This window comes from Acomys russatus, chromosome 10 (genome assembly GCF_903995435.1).
Source record: "Acomys russatus chromosome 10, mAcoRus1.1, whole genome shotgun sequence".
In the NCBI taxonomy this organism is placed as follows: domain Eukaryota; kingdom Metazoa; phylum Chordata; class Mammalia; order Rodentia; family Muridae; genus Acomys; species Acomys russatus.
In genome coordinates, this window is record NC_067146.1 from 59666339 (window position 1) to 59670630 (window position 4292).

Genomic DNA, 4292 nt, shown 5'->3' on the forward strand with positions numbered 1-4292 from the left:
GTTTTCTTAATTAGAAATTAGAAAAACATATATCTACACATCCATATGATGTTATTTATTTATTTATTGGTTTTTCAAAACAGGGTTTCAGTGTGTAACCCTGGCTGTTCTGGACTTGCTTTGTAGACCAGGCTGGTCTGGAACTCAAGAGATCCACCTGCCTCTGCCTGCAGAGTTCTGGGATTAAAGGCGTTCACAATCATTCCCAGCTCTAACTGTTTTGTTTTGATATTTCAATATAAAAATACTACTCTGCTTTGTGTTATAAATGGAGGACCAAGAAATAGAAACCTTTTCTTCCTTTATGGTAGGGCTATCTATCAAGCGACACATTGAACCGTGTTTATGGTGGGGGCAGCAGAAACTCCCCGCCCCCAAGCAAGAGAAGCATGGTACAATTGGAATAGAAAGTTGATTTCACCTGAAAAAATAACAGTTCTCCACCAACAGGGGAAATGTCAGTCTAAGCCATTGACCTGCCCTTTCAACTATCCTGAAGAAAAAAAGTCCTCCCTCACTGCAAATATACCAGCTTTGAGACAGTGATGTCTAGCGGACACGCATTCCTAATGATAGGGGAAAAAAGGGGGAGAGGTGGGAATGTAGAGATTAAGAACTTGACCCCTCTCTTCTGACCAATAACATCAAGATTAACTGAACGTGAAGAATAAAAGGACTGAGTTATAATGGGGACAACTGAGAGAGGGAAAAGTTGCAGTAGGGTGAACTAGGAAGGCTCAAGATCACTGGAAGTCCAGTCCACTTAGTTTTTGTATTGGAAGGGCTCATTGAGAAGGCTTGTGAAAGATGACAGCTTCTGTCACTGAAAAGAGTTCACAATTGGCAGAAGGGCGACAGTCTTCAAAGTAACCCTTCTTTTCCTGGCCAACAGTCTGGGGAATATGGATGCTGGCATTGCGGTTGGCAACACCAGCGGAAAAGTCATTGATATTGGAGGTTTCATGGAATCCAGTCAGAAACACTGGGCATTGTACATCCCCCCTTCCCCCTTGGGTTCGTAGGTGCCAATATGGTACTGGTGTCACTTGCTTAGTGTCTCAATGGTTTCCTAAATGTACTTCAGACCATTCTCTTCCCACATGGCCTTGGTGCTAAAGTTGGTATGGTAGCCTGTACGAATGCAGTTCGCAGGAATGGGCTTGAGGTCAAAAGTTGCTATCATCCCAAGTCTTCATACACAATGCAAGATGAAGCAGAAGCCGGGCGTGGTGGCACACACCTGTGATCCCAGCACTTGGGAGGCAGAGGCAGGTGGATCTCTGTGATTTCAAGGCCAGCCTGGTCTACACGGCGAATCCAGGACAGCCAGGGCTACACAGGGAAACCCTGTCTTGTCTAGAAAAGCAAAAGCAAAAACAAACAAGCAAAAGCAAGATGAAGCAAGACACCCAGAGATGATCTCCTGTACTGATCCCTTCACAGGGTCCTATTTGGAATTCCTACTGGGTGGGCATGACCTCAGCATTTGTCCCTTTTATCTTGACTCCGGCAAACAAGAAGGCCTGGTAGTGAGCCTCTACTCTATCCCTGCTGTAGACCTCTGTTCCCACACCACAGTAATATGGACCTTGGGGCCCAGGGAAACCACTGGAAGGCTAAGCAAAAGGGTGTCCATCTGTTCCCATGAGAGTATATTCCAGTTCTTTCCAGAATCAGGGGAGCTGGTTGTTCATCACGTCCATTATCCATTTACAGACATGCCCTTAATTGGTCTCTGCAGGCTTCTGGTTATACTTGAAGACTTCACAGAAAACCAGCTTGTTGGGTTTTTTCCGGAAGGGGTCCCAAAACATGGCAACAGGGCTGAGATTCATGTCACTGTTGGGGCCTTCGGTCATCAAAATTCCACTCAGGTAACACACTTGGGCTCAGCAGTCCAGTTACAGGCCTCTCAGCATAGTTCTTCTCTGGTACCATCAACACAAGTTATACATGGCTTGGACTTTCTCAGCCCGAGGCAGGGAAATGTACAAAGTTTGATGCCTTTGTTCAAGTGGGAACTTCCTGAGGTGGCCATGATGGAAGGTGTCTGAGCAGTGGGATGGTGGTGGGGGTGGACAGGCTGCTGGAGTGAGGTGAAGAGGGGGAGAGGAGATTGGTGTGGTGCTCAGACGCTCCACTCTACTCCCATTCTCCGCTCTGCCCTTGATCAATATTTGTTGTCAACTTGACACAAACCTAGGTGACTTCCTTGGAAGAACGGCCCTCAACTGCAAAATTTCACAGATCATATTGGCCTATCGACATGCCCATGAGAAGTTGTCGGGACTGACGATTCCCACTGTGGGAATACTACTATCCCTAGGCAGGAGCTCCTGGGCTATGTAAGGAAGCTAGCTGAACATGAGCCAGCAAACAGTAATTCTTCAAAGTCTCTCTTCAGTTCCCTCTTCAGCTCCTACTCCAGCTTTCCTCAGTCATATGACTTGAAGTGCAAGATGAAATAAACTCCTCTCACTTGTATTTGGTAATGATGCTTATCATAGCACAAATCAAATGAGGACCCGCTTTTTTTGCAGATTTAGCACTTCGCCTTCTTTGTTTGTTGACTTTTCATTTTGAATGCTCTATTTTTACTGTACCTCTTCTGTGTTTAGATATGATTAGTTTTAAACTTTTTAACTTATTTATTTTATTTTGTTTATTTATTTATATGTTTTGTGTGTGTGAGGGGGTACTTTGCCTGCATGTGTGTCTGTGCACCACATTTGTGCCGTGCTAACAGAAGCCAGAAGTGGCAGCTAGCTTCCCTGGGATTGGAGTTACAGACTATTGTGAACCACCATGTGGGTGCTGGCAATTGAACCTAGGTCCTCTGCAAGAACAATATGTGGTCTTAACTGCTGATCCATCGCCTAGCCCCTAGGCTTTATCTTTTACATGTGTTGAGATATCCACATTCTTGCCATTGCCCTTTAATTAATTGGCTACAGTGTCCTGCACAGTGACGTGTTGCATGTGCATGTAGCTGAGTGAGGAACATTAAGCTATGAGCACACTTGGCAAACATTGTGGCTTATTTCCCTGTCACTAGAATAGAGACTGTCACAGTAGGACAAGCATAGGTATATTATGGTTTCCCAGTAGACCTAAGTGTTTTTGATATGTTTAGTCCACGATTTTCTTTTCCAAGACAGGGCTTGCCCTGGACTCACGTTGAGGACCAGGCTGGCCTTGAACTCACAGAGATCCTCCTGTCTCTGCCTCCCAAGTGCTGGGAGTAAAGGTGGGCGCTGGCACATCCTGCTCTGAAGCTGCTCTTCTTAACAAGCTGTGATAAATCACGGTCATCTGCTGTTGTTCTTGTTGTTTCCAAGAATGTTTATATCACTTTCATGGGGGAGAGTGCCCATCTCAAGAAATGACTTTGTTCAATTTTTTTTTTTAAGATATCAGTCTCATTTATCCTTTAAAAAAAAAGATTTATTTATTCATCTTATGATAATGAGTGCTGTATCTGCATGCACATCTGTATGTCAGAAGAGGGCATCAGATTATATTATAGATGGTTGTGAGCCACCATGTGGTTGCTGGGAATTGAACTCAGGACCTTTGGAAGAGTAGACAGTGCTCTCAACCTCTGAGCCATCTCTCCAGGCCCTTATAACCATTTATAATGAGATCTGTTGCCCTCTTCTGGCCTGCAGGTGTACATGTAAGCAGAGCACTGTATACATATATAATAATCAATAAATATATCTTTAAAAAAAATTTAACCACTCATTTTAACCACTGAGTCATTGCTCCAGACCCTAACTTCGTTCAATCTTGAGAAAGGATTTTCCCAGTCAATTCTTCAAGATCTATGTCTACAACACAGGCAGTTACTCAGGCTTTCAGAGTTCCACAAGGGTTGGATCAACTTTCAAATTACTGTTCATTTTGAATCATGACTGTCCTCCCCCAAACTCTGCCCTTTTGAGGCAGAGTCTGACTCAGAAGCTCAGACTTATTTGAAATTTACTATGTAGTCCAGGATGGCCTTAAACCCATAGCAATCCACCTATGTATTCCTGTTCCATCCTCTCAAATGCTGGGGTCAAAACTGTGACCCAGCACACCTGCCTTGAACCATAAACGTTTTTATGGGTTATGGACCAGAAGTCCTTGTCTAGGTTATGACGTACTCCTATAATCTGAGCACGTGGGAGGTGGATGCATGAAATCAGGAATTCAAGGTCATCTTCAGCTTCATAGTGAGTTTCAGACCAGCTTGGGTTTCTTGAGACCATGTCTCAAAACAAAGCACTACTGGGGCAAGTGGAATGGCT

General features: G+C 44.3%; 1 pseudogene; it reads right to left on the reverse strand.

Moving 5' to 3' along the window:
- Positions 1-763: 763 nt before the first annotated feature.
- Positions 764-2038, reverse strand: LOC127194160 (glutamine synthetase-like; annotated as a pseudogene).
- Between the last annotated feature and the right edge of the window lie 2254 nt (positions 2039-4292).